General features: G+C 40.7%; 1 protein-coding gene across 9 annotated transcripts in view; it reads right to left on the bottom strand.

Annotated features, from left to right (window-relative positions):
- The window catches only part of TRIM2 (tripartite motif containing 2), an 89416-nt gene that overhangs the window by 55601 nt on the left and 12730 nt on the right, over positions 1 to 21085 (bottom strand). For 2 of the 9 annotated variants that reach the window (XM_062637505.1, XM_062637499.1), the window contains exon 1: positions 5600 to 5808. The exons of 6 other annotated variants lie outside the window; for them this stretch is intronic. The gene's annotated coding sequence lies outside the window, so the exon portion shown is untranslated. Of the gene's footprint in view, positions 1 to 5599; positions 5809 to 16300; positions 16446 to 21085 lie in introns of those variants that run through there. One more of the 9 variants, XM_062637496.1, reaches the window with a different exon arrangement.

A 21085-nucleotide genomic window follows, 5' to 3' on the forward strand; every position in this document is an offset into this window, starting at 1 on the left:
CTTTTCAAGAGCACTTCCAAGTTCAGCAAAATCTTTTGAGTGCAATCTCCTTTTTTGGTTGTTCTGTAAGTAATCATGTCATGTGTGTTTGCTCATGATTTCATTACCATTTTGGAGGGGTTTTGCTCTGCACAAGGTGCAGAAGCATCCTTGCATTTATATTTTCATACTAGTCAGAGTTACGCAGCTGAGAGTAATCCAGCCACTGCTCTTTCCTTGCTAAATCAACTCCTGAATACTTCACAAAACATACTGGTCAATACCACACACCTTTAAAACTCACAAATAAACCAACGTCCACTAAATTGTGATGTAGAAGGAAGCAGTCACAGTATAGATGACAATTTTCTGAATTATGAGTTCAGTGAAGGGATATCCTCAAGCCTAGCATTGCACACACATTAAAAAATACAGGAGAAAAAGAAAGGATTGCCACTCTATATTTCCAGTATTGAAAGAGAAAAATAATCAACAATAGAAAATCAATATAGCACAGAACAAATAGCTATACATGACAAAAGAACAGAAAGTCACCCAGAAATAAACTGATCATACACATGTTTAGGCAGACTAATAACACCAAGACAAATAAATCCATACGGGATTAGGAGCAGGCAGATTGCTGAATACTCATCTCATGCATTTAGAACTTGATCAAAAGTAACTGCATCTACTCCAATCTTTATGCCCTTTTCATAGAGAGAGTCTGTCCTGGCATAAGGACTGAAGATCACCATCTACCTAATTACTTGCTCCTAAAATACATCCAAACCTGACAATATTCAGAAGGCTTTAAAGTGAGAGAGAATGAATAACACTTTTACTCATGAGCAAAAGTGCTGACCATAAGAAGCAGAGTTGTCTGCAGTTCTTCCAGGGGAACATTTAGGGTATGCATCACAACAGTTCATTTTCAAGTCATTTGTCTTTTCCCAGTGACAGGGCATATTCTTAAAGTTTTTATAGCCTGGATTTAATATCTAACAGTAAACCATCATAGCCATTCTGTCAGCAGTTTCTTTGTAAACTACCATAGCAGTCCAGCTATACAGGATATATTTTGATGCTTGCATTAACGGGATCACCATGTAATGTAAGAAGTGCCAGAATACATGCTGCTAACATTTTTCACATGTCTGTGATTAGTCTCCTTCTTAATTTAGCTGTGCCTCTTTTAACCCTACTGCAACTAACTAGTAGCAAAATGGATGGAGCCAGCCAACATTCACCTGCCACTCTATCTCTTCAGCACCTCAAAAACCATATTCCAATTTCTATTTCAATTCTTCCTTTTGAATGGGATTTGCTTTTGAGTTATTGCTCTAAGGCCCAGCTGGGAAGTGGGAAGGCTGCCTGGCTGCCAGCAGGCTTCTCGGCTGACTACATCCTTGGCTGTCCCCATACGGTACACTAGTGTGACATATTAAATAATTTATTTAACTTCATGCTATTCCAGTTACAAACTGCTATTCCTGTGATCAAACTAAATTACTGACAATTAATTCACCATTTAAAATAAGCAATGCCTAATCCAAATATAGCAAACTACCCCAATTATGAGAAGGAATGATATGCAGTGCGAAGATAACGCCTACAAATTCTGAGACAGAAAATGTCTAGAGAGTCTGTGGTAGAAAACAAAGACAAATGCCTTTAATGTTAGAATTTACACAATAAATATTTAGTTATTTAAACCACAGAAATAAAACACAGAAATAGAACTAAAACAATACAGAAAGTTTGACATGAAATGCCATTTTAATCTCTCCAAAGATCAACTGGAGTTTTGTTCAGTGGGATGTGGGCTTTATTCCAGTTGATCAAAAATAAAGAAGAGAAAGAAATCTTACACAATTTCTCACAAACACGAATTTTTCCGAACTACATTTGCTAAGTGTCTGCAACCAAGCAGCTCATGTTAACCATGCAAACCATGCAGTCACATGTTAACATAAACCTCACATTACTTATAGGAGGAAAGAGACTGCCTCCTATCCATTCATCTCACATAAGAAATACAAGAGCAGGCCCAATTCTAACAGAAGCAGCATGTCTTGAGAAATAATCTGTCAGAAATGGAGGTATAGAGAGGTGAAGTCTATTTATGTGAAGGCTAAGTCCTGCACTATTCCCTTTAGTATTTTAGAAACCTCCAAACAATCATTTCCTTTCCAACATTTATCCCCTTCAATAAATATTGATTTTATTTCAGTCCTCGCTTTTTTAACAACTCATGACAAACATTTCATGTAGCTTCCCTGTATACCCCCCTTTTTTTATTCAACCCACAAACATTAGCAATAACATAACCACAACCTGTAGTCTCTGAAAATAGTGTATCTAATTTTGGTTGAAGGTGTCAGCCAAGTGTAGGATCTGCAGTAGTCGATTTCAGTCTGACAGTCACTGAACTTTTCCAACGTGGTCCCTGAAAGCTGACTAAACAAAGCAAGTTCATAAATGTTACCCTGCAAAATATGGATGGGCAAAATCCCAAGAGAAAATTTTTAAGGCTTCTTTGGAATTAATGGCTCTTTATAACAAAGCATATTGCACTGTTCTTAAAACAGCTATTTAAATCTGAAGACCTAATCCTTTCTATGATGTAATTGTATTAAGAATCATTCTTTATAAACTGAATTTATTATTTAGAGGAATAGATATGTTTGCTGCTGTGTATAAACAAATAGTTCAAACTAGATACACTTGTATCTTCAGGCATGTTTAATTTGATGAGACAATACGCTTGCCAGCTGATCAAACCCAATTTCTTTTACATTTGGCTCAAGGATTTATCCTAACCTGATTTTGGTTTTGTAGAAATAGTTCATGTGTCTAGATGTAGTATTACGTGTTTCTGCAGAACTGTGTATGTTTAATACTTTATGCAGATGATTACATTTCAGTTTCACTATCATAATGCGCAAGACTTAGTTTTTCACATTAGGACACCCAAAACCTCTCCAGTTCATTTAATTCCTCAGTTTTCCTCAAAGGAATCAGGGGCACTGCTGTGTTTATATAAGCTGTCCAAATCCTTGTTTTGTTATGAGATAATGAAATTCCATTATCAGGCAAAGACATGCCCAGCATGTTTTCATGGTGGCTTCAAGCACAAATTATCTGGGATTTTCCAGTAAACAACCTGGCCTTCAAGCTAAAACTGGTATTTCCAGAGAAAAAGACAGTATCATGGGCCAAGGAAATCCCCCAGCAGTATTGTTATCTTTGTCCAAGTAAAGTCTAATTTTCCAAACACTATGCATGCTCCTGGACATAGCAGAATTCAGACAGCACTCACATGTGCTGTAAGGCTATGGACATTGCTTGTCTCAAACTTAACCTCAAAACTAAGATATCACTGAACTCGTATATCACAGAATGGTTTGGGTTGGAAGGGTCCTTAAAGATCATCTGGTTCCAATCTCCTGCCATGGGCAGGGACACCTTCCACGAGAGCAGTCTGCTCCAAGCCCCACCCAACCTGGCCTTGAACACTGTCAGAGACGGCACATCCACAGCTTCTCTGGGCAACCTGTGCCAGTGTCTGACCACACTCACAGTGAGGGATATTCTAGTTAGTACATGGAAAATCACTTCCGTGAAAAAGACAAACATCTAAGCACCTCCAAAAGGCATTAAACATATACGCTTCTAATTTTTATTCTGCATATGGCATGATACATTTGCTGTCTTCCTTTATGAATTACACATAGAAACCAGAAGATTTTTACGAGTTGGCTGAAATAAATATTTCCATGATTTTAATTTCTCCTTCTTCCCAGAAACCCTATAATCAAATCTAGAACTGGTTCTGTCATAAAACCCGCTTTGTGTTTCCTTCTGGGCCTCAAGCAGCATGTGTTAACAGTGCTCCTCGAAGCAACAAAGAAGTTCTGTTTAGCCTTCTCCAAGAGGAAAGCCATGGTGTATTAAAAGTGTATCAAAGCCATTTCTCATTAAACAGGATGAATCTCAGGGACTGAAATGAGCCCTCAAACAAGCAAACACCAAGCTGTCCTTTACAGCCGATCTGTGGGTACTGCAGGTCCAGATCAGACAAGGATGTTTCTTCACAACTCAAGTTTCTCAAATGCTTTTCTGAGAAGTTTAAGGAAACCTTTGGTTTATGGTAAGCAGTAGATGACAGCCAAAGCACAGAAGCCTTATTTCACTTTGTCAGCCAACTGAATGATTTGCCACTCAAAAACTGTCTGGAAACAGAGACTAACCTGCTCTTTTGGCTGGCTTTGTTTTCTAGCAGGACAATGCGGTTCCAAGACCAGGTACAACAGCTTCCTGGTACCTTCTCTATATAACTACTCCAGGCTTTAGATATCATGTGCCTATCTTCCAGAAAATTATGGGACTAGCATTAAAATAAACAAATTTATACAGATTTTGACAAACTAAACCTTTTCATGTGCTTTTCAAACCCTACAGTTTATATTCCAGAGTTTATTCCAAATACTTAGATAGTCTAGAAACTCTCATTGGTATCACTAGTCAATTTAATTTCAGTTCTCACACAAGCAGCAACATGGAACTTTAAGACAAAAACTTCTGACTATTAAATCACAATAGCTGGCCACAGAACGTTATGTGGGTAATAAATCCATTGCCCTCAAAGACAAAATATCCAAGGCTGGAACAGAAAGCAACTTTTCTTATGCCACATCCTTATCTAAGAAATATTCATTAAGTCATTGTACTTTCACCACAATTTTCTTATTTGTCCCCATATATAAATGAACATTCATGTAATTGTTTTGACCTAATGAGTGAGTTCAGGGTGATTTTTGTATTATTATTATTATATTACCTGGTACATAACCATTATAATCTCTTGTTTTCACTTAAACCTATCATCTGCCTGACAGCCTGCCTAGACTGCACGTTGAAAATAGTAACATGAACTCAAAGGAGGGAAGCCAACCAATGTAAGTGACTTACGAAGAGCTACACACCAGGTAATGGCTCAAGTTACTCTTCACAGAAGCACAGCAGAGTACAGCAACATGAATGTTAACTGCTAACTTCAAAAACCTGAGCACCTGGGAAAACTAAACTCCCCTAATCAGACCTTGGTGCTGTCCTCTCAGATTTACACAGTTGTTATTTTGCTTTGAATAAGCATCACTATTTCTTCCCTAGGCAAACTGCTTGGCTCTGTTCCAATTATTTCTTTTAAATATTAAAGAGCAGGAAACATTTGTCACATCCTGTCCTCTTTGCACAGCATCACACAATCCCCTTTGAAATGCCTGCTCTTACGGCAAGCCTGACATACAGTTCAATCAGAACATTTGCCATTGTCTTTTGCCAGCTACAGACGAATCTCTGCACAAACACTGAAAAGGTTTAAAGGTTTTGACAGCCATCTAAAGTCGAGCTAGCACGACTGTCAAAGAAATGTGGTGTCAAGCTGCTCGGCTTCCCCACTACAGATCTGACTTAAGAGAAAGAAAGACAAAGCGATTCCCTCAATCACACAGCATAGCTCCTGGCAAGAGCTCCCTTGCTGTATAACCACTGCTCTCACAAAACACTCGAAAGCAGAAAAAGCAGACAGAGAGATGAGTGTGAAAGGGTAACTTACATTATTTAGAAAGACAGTGGGAAAGGACTGCTGCAGTTTCTTCGTTATTTTACACTGCTGTTGACAGAGCAGACAACCGAAAGAGTTCACCTAAAGAAAGCTCTCCTTTTAATTCTCTCTCCCCCAGTTCATTTACTCTGGAGTCTCTCAGCCTGAAGAGATCCGACAGTCAAAAGTTTATCCCCTTGTATTTCCGAATGATATGGCTGACTTTCCTTGGACACATACCAATGATGCAGTAAAAATAGACAAAAGGGGGGGGGAGGGAAGAAGCAATCTAGCTTGAGCCTGAATCTTAACCCAGTGTTTTCTGTAAAAGCTGCTCTGATGTCAGAAGCTCCTGTTCCCATACTGACTTGCAGAGCACAGGATCATCCATCTGGTTTCCATCAGCTGCAAATCACAGGCAAACCAGGGAACATATACAGCCCAGTTTCAGCAGAACTCCCCAAACACCAGCCTTACAAGTAACCTGAGGTACAAAGGCTTTGAAAATAAACAGCCAGCCCCACGCTGGGATAGTCTCCCATATGTAGATGACTGACTGCTCCCCCAGCAGTCCTCAGCATCCAAGAGTACCACACACACCACTCACAAAGGTGGCAGCTGGGTCCCACCCCCACCCTGTGGAAACAAACCAACCTTGCAGCCCTCCCTACCAACACAAACAGCCTCTCTGGAAGGCAAGGAGGGTAGATAAAATCCAGCGCATTACTTGAAATAGTTCAGCAGTTTAGCAAGTCATTTTGAACAACCTGGTTTTTATCAACAGGGAAGTGAATGCTGATCCACTTACATCCTTTAAATGCTTCCAGGTGGGAAGCAGATCTATTGTGTTGGGAGGTTTTGGTTAGGTTGGGGGGGGGGGGGGGGAAGGTCTCTAACGAGACAACTCTCAGAGTCAGCAGATGGTTGTTTGATAGAGAATCTCTGGGGTGATCTGATCCATTAATTACAGGAATGAACATTTTACCAAAAGTACCAGAAGCAGAACTTTTAAAAACACTCTGTGAAAGTCCATGGCTTGAAGCTCCTACATCGATTCCAGTCCCTATTTTCAGCTATTTAAAGGTCTACTGCCCTGGCTAAATTCAGGTACCAGAGGCTTAAGAGGTCACCTATAGTTTTGGATACCTCAAAGTTTTTGAATCAGCATTGAAGAAGATTGTTTTCCCAATAAAAAACTGGGAGACCAATTTTACAGTGGTTAAAAAAAGTTTTAACATTGTTTAAATGTCAAAATTGTGGCTAAAAAAAGTTTTGACATTCCTCAAAGCTAAAGTTGTTCTCTGCATGTTCTTTTACTTTAAAATTTATTTAGTCTTTAGTTTTGCCAGAGGACTTTTGCAAGCTTTTCCACTGGGAATAATCTTATTCTATTTTAACAGTGAGACAGCTTTCATTAAAATATAGGTGAATCAGTACACTGAGTCATTAACAAAACAAAAATACCGCTGTAAGCACTCTGCCCAAAAGTCCTGAGCCTTGTCACTTGCTCAGTTTTTCACCTTTGCACAGTTATGACTGTGCTCACTGTCTATTGCACCTGGATCCCTGGATCCAGGATTGACATGACTGGACTGCTAATATCAAAAGCAGTTGAATTATTAAAAAATACATATAGTTTATATATATATAAAGACTAATCAATAGAAGCAAAGGAGAAGATTATGAAACAATTTTCTTTTCATGTATTTTTGCCTGTGCTATCACAATTCCTTCCAATAGTTGTATAAACCCATTGAATAATTTCAATCAGATCAGGTAGAATGCTAGAGATCTCCAAGGCATTATATTGCTACAGCTTTTGTGGAAACAGGCAGCCCTCCAGATGAGTGAAATGCGATCCAGTGATCCAATGTTAAAGACTACACATGAACTCAGTCTTATTACTAGTCACCAGAGCACCCCACACAAACATTGAGAGCAGATTTCATGTGCCCTACTGCTCAGCTGCAACCGCAGTTGTGCGTCTTTGGCCTACATTCTAGCATTTTTCCTCTCTTCTGTTCTCTTCTTCCATAAAGTAGTAAGCAGCAAAACACTTGAAATGCAGACATCAGCTACCAGCTGAAGCAAATAATATTGTTTTTTTAAACAGCAGTAAACAAGGCTTGTTAACAGCTGAATTATTCTTCTCCCACTTAGTAAATAGGTAGGGTGAACTGACTACATCTTGTTTTCATCAGGACTGATATTTTCCATTAAATCAAAGAATTTGATCCTGGTAGAGCAGACTTCCAGGTTTGATGTCAGTAATTATTTCATGGGGTACAACAGAGTAGCCTTCGCATGATTTTCTGCACACGTAGTCTCTCTTCCCCGCTGTACTATCACATTATGAGACAGCAAAATCACTGTTATCTTTGGAATAAGAACTCTTTTTTTTCTGAGACAGGATGTTAAAGCAGAGAGTAGGTGTAAATAACAACTTTCAGCTTGTGATGCTCATGCTGACTGAATAGCTTTCTATCCCCAAGGAGCAAATGCATTAATTCACGCTGATCTCTCAGGTACTCTTCAATATATATGTTCTCTAAAAAAAAACAGTCCACTTTTATCAAAGACTGCTTTCACAAATATCAACTCTGTGAGAAAATGTCAAGAAAATTCAAGATTAAAAAATAGAAGACATCTTAAATGGCCTTTCATTTTCCATGCTCCAGGGATCATTTTTATTCATCATCTTTTTCTCCCTTCTTTTCTAGTCTTCACTTCCTCTTTTGTACCATCCATGTGGGGCACTAGAATCCTGCTGTCCATAGATAGCTCCTGCCTGTAGGCAGGCCAGCTGTGCGTCCCCGCACTGTTGCCTGGATATTACAAAGGCACCATTTGAAGCCCACTTATTCACACTGTGTCTCCATGAACTTTGAGGCAGTCAAGCACCATATGCCTATCTAGTACAAATGTTTTCCGAAGAAATGGAGATGGAAGATATTCATCAGTTTGACGGCAAGAGAAAATTTACTGTAGAAAGCTTCATATAATAAAGACTGCAACAAAGAACAGTTGTGATATGGAAAACAACCTGCTAAGAGTACTTTGCCTTCTCAGAAAAACAGCAGCTTCCATTTAGGATGTTTTCAAATATCAGCTACAAACAACCTTATTATTTTCCATCTAAGTAGAAAACAATTGTGATTTTTCACTGACATCAAGTATGTTGGTGATGTGAGTAGGACAAGAGTGGAGTAGGATGCAGCTTACATATTAATTATACTGATTATATGCAGCTTTGTATGTAGGCTCTTGAAAGTGTTTTTTTTTAAACCTCATTGTGCATTCATTAAAGCAAGGAAAAGGTGCCTCTCCTTGGTCAGCGTGGACAGGCAGTGATGCACGGTAGATGTCAGAATATGTATCTCTCTTGGTCAGGATTCTGCTCCTACCAGGTCTAGTGTGGTTGTACTGGGATTGCTGAATGGCAAAGGTACAGATGAAAGCAAACTGTTTTCCATCCTGTTCTTTGCAGTCTAAATACTGTGACAGGTGAAAGGCCTGGGTTTGGTGGAGGATGCACTTTGCCATTTAATTTGAACCCATGAAATCCCCTGAATGATAGAAGCTCAGGATGGCAGATTAACAAGCCAGAGATGCACCAAAGCTATGTGTTCACCTTTCATTTTAGCAGTAGTCTACTTGGCACATGATCTTAAATATGTTTATGCAGATTTCTAGTCAGTCATAGTTTAAGTCCTACATGAATTTTCTGATGCAAACATGCTGGCAGGCTTTGTGCAGACTGAAAAACCACAAGTCTGATAAACTGAGACAGATCAACCCTTGGAGATGTTTAAGGCAAAGCTTCAGTTCACTTACTCTTCGTGAAATAAAATAATGTAGATTTTAGCACTGACAACAATCCAATTTTAAAAATGATTTAGCTGTGCTATTATAAATCATTTTATCACCAGCATTTTAAAGACAGCACATGGAATATCTTAGGTCTGGTTTCAAATGCTAAGCTTGTACTTCACATACTTGTATCTTGCTTTATAATGTATTCTTTCTTTTCCACAGAAAGAAAACATGCAGCTCAGACAACAACATAATGCATTATAACCTTGATGTCATTGTTGGAGAAGCCTGTGGCTGCTGCTCTTTACACGACAGCCTGCAGTAGCCCCGCTGTTCCCAGCCCACTAAGCCACTTTTTCCCATTAACTCTCACTAGCATCTGTGACTGCAGGGATCTGGGTTTGCCTGGGACACATGATCTCATTCTGCGTTCTTTGTTGACAGAGACAGACACTTTTTCCCTTAAAAGTGAGCTGGCACGATGGTCCCTTTTTTCCTCACCCTGAAGCCCACAGTACTTTGTATTCTCTAAGTATGGAGCCAGCAAACAACATGCAACGTGTATTTCCCAGTGGTTTTCACCAGGGAAGGTGAAATACTGGAAAGATGGAATCGCAAAAGGTAAACATTAGGCTGTTTTCAAAGGCTCTAGCTATACCTTCCCACTTCTTACCTTGCAATGAGGAACCTGTTGGGACTCCCAGTGAACAGACACAGTTCACTGCCTGACAGAAAACTGACACATGACAAAATGCATCGCTTTTCTGCAAGGTGAATGAGGTGAATTAGCTCACAGCGGTCTGCTGGATGCTGCTGCTAACACAGACATGGGGCATCAAAGACCAGAGCAGGGGAAGAAAGAAGACTGTGAGCCAAATGCTCAAGCTGCTTATGAAAACATACCACAAAACAGCAGGTAAGCCCCATGCTCCTCCTAACAGTAAGCTTACTTTAAGCTCTAAGTCACACTTCTGTGGCAACCATGACTCTTAAATACTGTCACACATTCAGTTTGTGCCAGGCTCATGCTTCTGCTCTGTACTGCCCTGAATCATAGTTTGCTCCTCACAAAAATTAACCACCAGCCCTGGCTCATATAAAATCATAGTGCCTCAGAATTGCTGTTTTTCACAAACTTTCATTCATGTAAGTAAGCTTTCTTTCAAAAGCAAGTATCCAGGAAACACTGATGTAATACATTTTCACATGGCTGCATTCATTAAAAGTTCTGAACCAAAAGTAATGTGTCCAAATCCCTCTTTTTGTTTGAAAACATCATTCATCCAAGAATCAGAAATGTTACCATGTGACCAGTGACACAAAGAAATGAATACATAAAAAATCACAGCCAACAGTTCAAAGGCACCTCTGGGCCTGAAGTTGGTTCACAAGATATGTCTTGAATACTGGACACTTTGTTTGCCAAGAGAAATAGAAAGGGCTACACTTTCTAAGACATATACCATGCTTATACTTTCTTGGCTTAGTCTTTAGCTGACCTTGCCTGGAGCTATCCATTCTTACAATGTACAAAAGGCTACTATGTGCCTGGTTTACCCTGGACCTGCCCTACTTTCCTGTCTTCAAGTACAGCAAGAAAGAGGAAAAAGAGATATGTTGAGACCTTTGCACTGACGAACCTGAGGCACTGGGGGAAAAGAAACAGCCCCCTGTTTCTCAGACTGCAAACACTGGGCTATAAGTGAGGACAACTGAGAGTAGGAGGAGAATATGGCAGAGAGCAAAGGGCTCCTGGGAAACTTACAAGACTGTAAGGCAGGCAGGGAGAATGTATGTAGCTCACAGGTTCAGGACCATAGGATCTGGGAGGCCTGGGAAAAAGAGAAGTCTAGGATGGGCAGAGGAGTTGTGGCTGAAAGATGAGGCTGTGAACTATGTGATTGAGGCAGGGGGGCATGAATCACAGGGGAAAGCTGGATGCACTACACTCACATGAGCTGGAGGCCCAGTTCAAGAATGAGGGACCTCATTCTAGGAGACAGTAAAGGCAAGAGTGAAAGGGTGAAAGGCTTGAGGCTGTGCAGGGCTTTGGGCCAGGTGGGAATACCAGATATCTCTACTGAGAATACCCTAATTTACGTACCTGCACACGTACACAAGAATGCTGCTCTTGCTCTTTCTACCCACATGATCGTTTCTTCCCACTCTTGGTCTTTCGCAGTCAGAGCCACAGTAGCCTTAGGTCACATTTTCCCATCTATGTACTACAATATGACATCAAAACATTTTCCATAGCCACTGTGAACAAAGGAAATGTTTTGATGTAGGTCTGGATATATAAGTATCAAGCATAAATTTCAAAGCGACAGAGAATGGATCTCTGGAGAAAATTATGGTGGCAGATTTCTGTAGAGAAATGGTCTCATGAAGGCAATGTCTGAAAAAAAATATGCTGAAATTTCAACCACTGCAGTGCTGGAGTTATATCATCCAATACCTATCAATTTGCTCTTACACATTCAAAAACTAATTAAAAAGAAGGCCAAAGGTATGGCTTTAAAGCATCCCAATCAGAAGCAGAAGCTAAACCATACATGTGAGAAAAGACTGTAATTTTCACAGTCCCATTTCAGCCCTTAAGTAACTAGTCCCCCTGTTGCTTTTAGTGTGAGTTTAGCAGAGTAAGACCTGCAGAATTCCATGCCAGGATATTACTGTAAGAAACATTAACATTTGACAGTTATGGTACATTAGGACATTATACTATACATTAGGGAGAACTAGGTAAAGTGTCAGCTGAAGTTACTGTGTAAGGAGAAAGGTGTCAGGAAGAAAGTGACCCCCAGTATGATTTGATTTCATGAGGGAAACCACAGAACAATCCTTGAGTCTTAACAGGTACTATGCTTGTCAGCTGGACATGCTGTGAACCAGCATTGATAAGAGGGAATGGCTGACGACAGCTGTGATAATTCTTTTAGACAGCAGCAACAAGGACAGAACACAGCAAGCTACCCACTCAATTAAGGACATTTTAAGCTCCAAGCTAAATTGTTTATTTCTTAGACCTTTGGTCCAGCTACACAGGCAAAAGGATAGAAACTGAAATACTGAAAAGTTCCTTCGTGAAGGAAGGAGCAATGGCATCTATAATATTTCCTGCCTTCTTGAGCACATACTGGGATACAATTTGCTTTCTGGGCCTGAGAGAGGTGAGCTAGAGAGGAATCTGGGTAGGCCATCTGGAGGCTGCAGTTAATTTTATACCAGTCCTGTATGTACCCTAAAAAAGGTTGTTTGCAAGGCTGTGCCTTTTCCATGCTATCAAAGCAGCAATACAGAGAGTCTGTTCTGTAAGCCAGTAATTCCAGTAAGAAGAAAGCTTTGGGCTTGGCTATGGAGTCCAAGGGCACATTAACCCAGCATAGGAACAGAGCACAGCCAGTACATGTATCTGTACACCACTGATGCTTGTTTCTTGCAGCATCACTGGCCAGCTGAGAGGCCAGGTCTATCAGGAGGGAGAGAAAAAAAGTGCTCTCGTATATACAGATTTAAGGCAGCACAGACCTGAACACCATTTAGCCACAGCCAGGAAGGTAGGAAGTGATCCCTTTTGTCTTGACCTGAGTTTTCTATTATATTCCAGGCAGGCCACCCTTCAGAATTGGCCCTGTGGCATATTCCTGGTTGAGAAACTTCCTCTTTCTCCTGGGATGAATTTTGCATATATAACCTCCCTTGCAATCCTTTTCTTTCCTAAGTGCAGTGCTTTCTCCAAGTAATAGCATCAAACTAAAATGCACACGTTAAAAAGAGACCCTCTGCTCTTAATGTATAAGTAAGGTCTGATTATTATAACTCTCCTGCTTTTTCTTCTTTAAGCATACAGAACACATCAGCAGAGCACCAGCTAATAAGTCAAAACCCTGAGATGAAAAGCACCACTAAAGCCTCCTGCTTTTACTAAGAATTCAAATGCTCAGTGTCGTGAATTACAGCTCCAGTAACTCAAAACTCTTATTAACCTAGAGAGCTGTTCTTTCCTCGAGAGATAACTCAGTCTGGGGAGCTGGTATGACATTCTCAGGGGCAAAGAAGGGGAAACCTAGTAGATCAGATTGAATGTTACAAGCTTTGTAATCTGGTAACTGTAAGTATATTCAGGAATTACTGGTAAGAGGTCAGGGTTTCGGTCAACCCCAAATTGGTACCTTCCATTAACTGCTGAAGAACTGAGCAATAGCTATATTGCAAATATGACTGCAGACTAAAGACTCAGCCACAGGAAAATGTTGGCAAGGGATCCCACAGTCAACATACAGCTACAGAGAACTACACAGCCAGGAGAAGAAAATCAACTGCAGTAAAAACTCAGCCCTGGGAAGCAGATCTTAGTTCTATTTCCAGCTTTCTTGCAGATTTCATTTGCCTCTTTTGTAGTTTGAGGATGATATGCTTATCTGCTTCTCAGCCTATCTGAAGGCTCAGTTAATGAGTATTAGAAAATCATTTTGTTTTCACAAACTGCCAACCATCTCAGAATCAGAAAGTACGATTATAGCATATGCAGTTCAGAGCAGTCAGGGTTTTTTTATGAAGGATGTTGATTCAGAGCCCTGTGAATCCATCTTGAAAATTATCTCTCTGGGAAGAAGACAAATCAATTTTAATCTTCTGCCTGTTTACTCTAATGTAAATCAAACAGGCACTGTCTGCCCCTACAGAGCAAGCCATGTTGTGCTGAGCTCGTGATGCACAAGGGAGTTCTTTCTTTAGTCAAGAGAGAGACAATGTGGTAAGCATATTGATTACTCCTTACTATGTACTGAGAGAGCACAGCAAAAGCTTCTAGGTGTGTATTTATGTGTGTCTCATTGCTTCCACTGTTATTTAAGCACTGAGCTCCTGCTTTCTTAATCTTAGACAAAAAACAATTTCATTTTCATCTTTAACCAGTCAAGGCTTGGTATCTATGTTCTACTTAGAATGCGTGATTGAAAAGCTCTGGCTTGTGTTCACAGCCTGGCACAGAAGCAGTTTATTGCTGTTATTAGCTTTAGTTCATACACTGCCATGCATGCAGTGTATTGCTGTAGAGGAGGCTCAGTCACAGAGCTAAACTGCAAGTGTTGTGACCCATGTAGTTAAAATGGACTAAGTACAGTAGCTGCCCATAATTTGACCAGTTTTTATTTGAAAGTTCCTGTTTAACTGTCTCTTAGTCACTGCTCCCCACATACAATATCGCTTGATTGGTCCTCTGCAATTCAAGACTCATTGAATGATGCAGTCCTTTAAAAGCATTATAGATGAGTAGGAGAGCTGAGCCAAAGGCCTCCAGACTGCATCAGGGCTGTCTGCAGAAGGTCTGCAGAGCCCCAAAACACAAGCAGCATGACAGGCAAGGGCACAGCCCCCAGGGCATCCCACTATTTGGTATATCCAGAGGGGGCAAGTTAGACAAGCTGGAAAGAAGATGCTTCAGATTTGCTTTTATTTTTTGTCATGACTCAAGGCTAACAAAGACCTGAATGAAATTCAGAAGTAAGATAATTCCTGTGATTTAAAGAGGCATAATGAACACATTTATGATGGCTTCTTTTTATCCCCCAGGTTTCTTGAACTCAAAGTCTGAGCTGAATTTTCTGGGGATCCTGGCACTTTTGGTTCTGGAGAGAGATGAAGTACCCTGGAGAAAGGACCACTGGCAATATTGAAGTGCTGCTATGGTCCCGCATTGGACTTTTCCAGCCATGCCAAAAGAAGGAAGAAATAAATATATTGCTACAGCCTACTCTGCTTGAGGCCTCCCACCCAGTTCTGAGCTCAGAGTGTTTTGGATAAGCAGCCAACTCATGAGGTTTTTCTCTCAGCCAATCTGTACACTGTGAGGTGCACACAGTCATCCCTAGAAATTACTACTTGCATCGTCTGATAGGATTCTGTAAAATAAATTAAAGGAAGAAATAATACAGTACAGAGACCTTAGTAACAGACTGTTGGGTGCTGACACTTATTTTGCTCTATGGTCATGCCAAAGCCACTTCATCTGTCATCTCTTTTATCTTCTTCATTTATAGAAAGGTATCTATAGATGAGCTCCTTAGTTGCCACATGAAATCTTGCCACAGACTTGCCAAAGTTCAGGGCCAGACTAGTTCTGAGATTCTGCATAGTGTCCAGCTCTGAATGGGACATAAAAATTTTCTTTGCCGGTGTAAAGGACAAAAAACCCCATCTGAAAAGTCTGTCAATATTTGCAATGCAGGAGTAAGTTGAAGAATACTGTCCAAACATGGAATATTTTATATAAAACTCTGAGCATTAGAAAGGATGTGTTAAAGATGTAAAAACTCAAGCTCGTTCCATCTCTGCAGTTTTTTGCTCTGCGGAGCTGTGAACATTTCCTAAAGGCAGCCAGCAAAAAGGACTGAAATCTCTGAACATGACTTCACTTTTTCTACTGCTAGCCATATGTCTCAAAATATGGCAGTACCTATCAGCATTTTGGGGAGCACTCATTTTATAGTATCCCATTTCTAGCCCTTTCAAACTTTTCTGAACAATGCTACTTATGACCTTGCAAAAAAAAATTCTGTTGTTTGAAATATGGCCAGATGATCAAATACTGGAAATGCAGCTAAAAATGAAAACTAGATGCAAGTTAACTAAAGTCATATAAAGAAAAAAACTTTGACAAGTTTAAATAGGTTATGTCCCTATTAACTTTTTCCCTCTTGCCTCCCAGGAAGGTCTCATTTGAGATTGAAATAGCGTAGTCCTTGTAGTCATGACACTGCATACAAAGTAGCTGCTCTTTTACTTCAGACACAGGAAAATAATAGCTGCCTCTCTGAATGACAGCGCCTACCTGCCTTGCTAAAACATGCCTTTAGTCTTACGAGAAAAGCCACAACAAGACAGAAGGCTACTTACTAGTGTTCCATAGAGTCCACGCAGGAGTATCAGAGACTGAAATTCACTGTGCCTCTGATCAGAAGATTTAGCTCCCTGCAGCATTCAGACAGTTGGTCCCATTATGGCCATCAGGCGGCTGAGTTAAAGGGTGGCCTTGCACAAACATAAACAGCTTGTCAGCACAAGCCAAAGAGGCGGGCCTGCCCTGCCAGCCACAATGTGAGCCAATGATTAGCTTCTTCGCATTCTGTGTGTTCAAGATATTGTGTTTCATTCTTAAGTAGAGGAACAAGAAGGACTGACTGGGAAGGGCTGGTGCTTGACGGTTTACTGCTGGGCAGTGAAATGCTTAAGGTGGAAAGAAAAAAATACTCAGTAAGTCACTTTAGGAAAAGCACATATTTGCAGTGTAGTCATACAAACACTTTTAGAATGCCCAGAGGCATCCCCAGTGCATTGTTCCATTTAGGTCAACCAATCAATCAAACAAAACCCCTGTGAATAAGTTTAGCCCATATTCACTGTAAAGAAGTTTCACTTGCAAAGTCTGTGATTTTTCTTATTCTTCTCCTTCCTAACGTACTGTCACAAACATCTTACCCTGACCTTCTTAACCTGACCCCCCCAATCTTCACTGATCCTCCTATGATTGTTTCTCTTCATCTCCATCTTAACCACTTGTTCTTTTGGTCCTGATCTCCCCCTAAGAGCATGATCACAATATAAGCACCTTATGGTAAGGTTCTGTGAGACAATCAAGCTCATCTAGCAACTTACTACTGTCAAAAGTGTAAGTGTTGAGACCCCACTCTCTTCAGCACCACACCATGTCCCCCGTCTGTCTGTCCCCTCCCATCGTTTCAAGGAAAGGATATACAACACAGAAGCAAGTATTTCTCTGCCAGTTTAGTGATCTTAAAGAGACAAAAGAGGTATTACATGGAGTGAATACTCCCTGAAATTTAAGCTCCTTCTGATCTTGCCTCATTCATCTATGATCCCACCTGTCTCCCCAAGTTCCTCTCTCCTTTGTTGTTTGAACTGAATTGTTCCTAGTTAATTGAATACCTTGTTTACAGCTGCTGATCCCATTTCATTACAGCTCTGTCCTACTTTCTTGTGCCTCTAGTTTGGCTGTGAGGCCTGTCTGCCACCAAAATCAGTCTCAACAGGTCTCTTATAGTAACTCCCTGTGTAATATCATGTTTTGTACTTCAGCCTCGGCCTCTTTGAGACTTTTCTGCTTTGGGAATAATTAAAATCGTCCATAAAAACCATGTCATCTTTTTGGCTTTCACTTTTTTTTGTCTCTGACCTTTCTGATTAATTCTTTGCTCCGCACCTACCTCTTCCTCTCTCACACTCCCCAAGGCACCCTACTTCTTGTTATAGTCTATCCAGCTTTTATTATTTGCTTGTGCAGGCTCCTGTACCACTTTTATGTCAATGATTTATAAGCATGCATTTTTATTTTTCAGCTTTCTGCCTTTCTCCAATCCCGCATTTTACCCTATGTTTTAGGTATTATGTATTAAATGCCTTGACAGCTCCTAATTTTAAGATGCTTTTCTGGGAGGCAAATAAAGCAATCCAATCACACCACATTCATTACTGCATTACTTGGCACGAGTCATTTCCCCATGCTCTGCTTTGGTAAAGGAGCTGAGCCCTCTGCAGAAGCAGATGCTGAAGTTAGCACCTCGTTCAGATGGGCAGGCGTATCGCAGCTCTCAGTCTTCTGCTGACAGGCTGCACAGAAGTTCTGGCACATATTGCTGCATCACAATGTGCTGGGGTCACGTTTGCAAGCTTTTCTTCACAATGAGACATACTAGGCACCTTCTTCAATGATATCTGACATGCTGGTGCATTGCATGGCTCCTTCAGCTGCCACCCAAGCATATAACCTACACCGCTCATACTTTCACTCAGATTTTCTGCTTTGTTAACCCTATGGTATCCACATGAACAACACCATTTTACCAGAGCTCTCCTCTAGTATTTTTTAATATGTAAATTTGTGCCCAGATCCACCATGTGATCACAGTATTTGATTACTTTAATTATTCTAATTACTAAGCCTAGATCTTATTCCCAATGCACCTACACTGTTCTACACAGAAAATTCAGCACCTGAGGTCGTCTTTTGTTCCATACCCCAGCCATACTGCCTACATTCCCATGAAAGCCATGCTTTCTTGTCCTGAGCTTCAAGGCCTTTTCAGAGACTCTTTTTTCTTACTGATCTGCTCCCAGAGCTCCCTTCATCACAAGGCCTGTCTTCTCAGCCTCCTCTCTTCCTACAAAGCTCTCTTTTGGGGGTTTTGTTCTTTTTTTTTTTTACCTTGTTCTCTATGTAGAGAATGCTTGCTTCATCAAACCAAGTTATCTATTCTTCTTTCTTTTCTACAATCCACATGTCAGAAAATAAGGAATGAACGTATCAGAATGATAGTGAGGAGCAATAAATAGGTGACAAGTCACTCCAGAGAGATATTCCAACTGCATATATAAATGAACATGTGCTAGAAATTTTCTAACTATCAGCCATATAAATGTCAAGCACCTTACGCTGTTAATATTTTTACAGAACAGAATAGGCATCAAAAGCCATTGATGGATATAGATCAAGTGCCCAAACACTGTACATGAGATTGTGAAAAGCCTGCTATGAAAAGACTGACTGTAGATGCACAGGAGAAAGCAAGCTAGCTATTGCACCTCTGATTCCCATGGCAATTTATTTAAGATGCTAATTCAGTGTAGGCACAAATAAAGAAACAAAAGAGAGAGCAAGAATGAGCTGATTTAGTGGACTATGTTGAAAAGGCACACTTCAGACAAAGTCACCCTGGGTATAACTACTGCAGCTCCACTCGTAGAATTATGCCAAGAACGAAGCTGACTCTTTGTCCTTGAGCCTTGCATGGCACAGGAAAATTGTTACCAGCACTGCCAACAGTACCAACCCAGACACCAGCTAAGTGAGAAAGCCAAGCTGATTTAACAGCTTACTTCAACCTAAAGGGTCATCCTGCCCCCTCCCTTCACCACCATTCCCAGCTGCCCAGATCTGCTCCCTCCCTTACACATCTTCCAATAATGGTTTGGAAGCTCACAGAACAAATTCATCTTGCTGGATGTTTTTCAGACAGGTTAATGATCTGACTCATCTCCCTGCCACGTTAAACAGCACAAGAACCAGTGGAGGGAAGCAGTTAACACATGTGGCTGGAAGCAGAAGAAGGAAAGAGGTGGAGACCAGAATCACCAACCTCTTTTTCATAAGCAGAAAGCTGGCTGTCAGCCCCAGAAGCTATTAGCAATTCTGGGGTAAGACCTAAAACTATGAGCCCCAAAAGCATGCCACTCAAACACAAGGTCCTAAAAGATCCTGTAGCCACTTGTTTGATTTCCAGAGTGCACTAAAATGTCTCTTTGAAACGTATTTTCCAAAGGAAAGTGAGATTTTATTTTCCTGAAAAGCAAATTTCTGAGAACACAGCAATCATCTGACTTCCTTGGAAAAAAATCTGGATAGGAGGAAGCTTCTGATGAGCAAAAAAAGGGTAACATTTAAGTTTTCTACATCCAGAACCATAAAGTATTTGGGTTATGAATCACCAGAACTTCACCTACTCCCTAGGTTTCAGGCTCCATGCAATAATATTTTGATTGCCACCTTATGTATTGCCATCCATGCATCTGGCTTCTTACATTTATTGTTCGTTGGTAAAACTGTTTTTTTTTTTCCTTTCTGTTTTTGTGGCTTCAGCCTAGCCTCACTCTGCTCCTCTTCTCAAAACACAGTCCCAGCTGGATGCCATTTTGTCCTCTGCTTCTCCTTTGGGAGCCAACAAGGAACCTCAGGCCTCCTGAGGCTCAGTCTGACCGGTTTGTATCTATGCCTCTGCTGGGAGGAGACCTCTCCTGCTTCTCCAGCAGTAGCCAGAGATGCTGCAGAATGGAGTGGAGCAGGAAGATTTTTGTCATGTTTTACTGGCCTGGTTTCGATTTTAAAGTGGGTCACAAGTTACTCCCAGAAAGCACACAAGCTCAAGCAATGAAAGAGTGGGGATGGTGACAAAAGAAGTGAAACTCTGTAGATGAGTTGTTGCATTTTAATTTTTAAAAAGGAAAAAAAAAAAAAGGCAAGAATGGCAAGGCAGAGACCATGTGCAGATACAGCACACTAACAGAGGGGGCTGCAATCAATGGGAACTTGGGCTTAAGTCCCAGCTCAGGCCATGTGCATTTTGAACTTTGAGCTTCTGGATCATTTCCTAATTAGAGAGTGAGTAACACACTGTGGGACTATTTAACCCTTTGGTGGTGCCTTATGAGGTGTAGCAAATGCCAGAAAAGACTCTGGGGATGTGTCTAAAAACCCTGGAGGCCACATGTGCCTACAGGAAATATCCCTGTGCTCCACACGGCTTAGTGAAACATCTGCTGTCGGCACCTCACTCTTCATGGCTCTCTACACAAAAAGGTCAGGCTTACAACTGTTCCTTCCTGCACTGCTGAATGATGGCTGGGATCCCACTCCCCACCTGCAATGTGCCAGCTCCCCATGAAGAATCTGCCTCTCTTCAAGGCTTGCCATGTCTCTTCCAAACTCATCAGTAATGCCACACCAAGGATCAGATCAAAGAGAGATACGTGCCTGAACTTAATAGTGTAAATAATGCCATACTGCCTACAGAGACTTGCTTCTCTACTTTACAGGAATGGAAAAGCAGCAGACTATTATAAAACTGTAACTGTAACCAAAAATACAAACATAGCATTAAAAGCTGTATG

This window comes from Pezoporus occidentalis, unplaced genomic scaffold (assembly GCF_034315485.1).
Source record: "Pezoporus occidentalis ecotype Australia unplaced genomic scaffold, CSIRO_AGI_Poc_V1 ctg53, whole genome shotgun sequence".
Classification (NCBI taxonomy): Eukaryota; Metazoa; Chordata; class Aves; order Psittaciformes; family Psittacidae; genus Pezoporus; species Pezoporus occidentalis.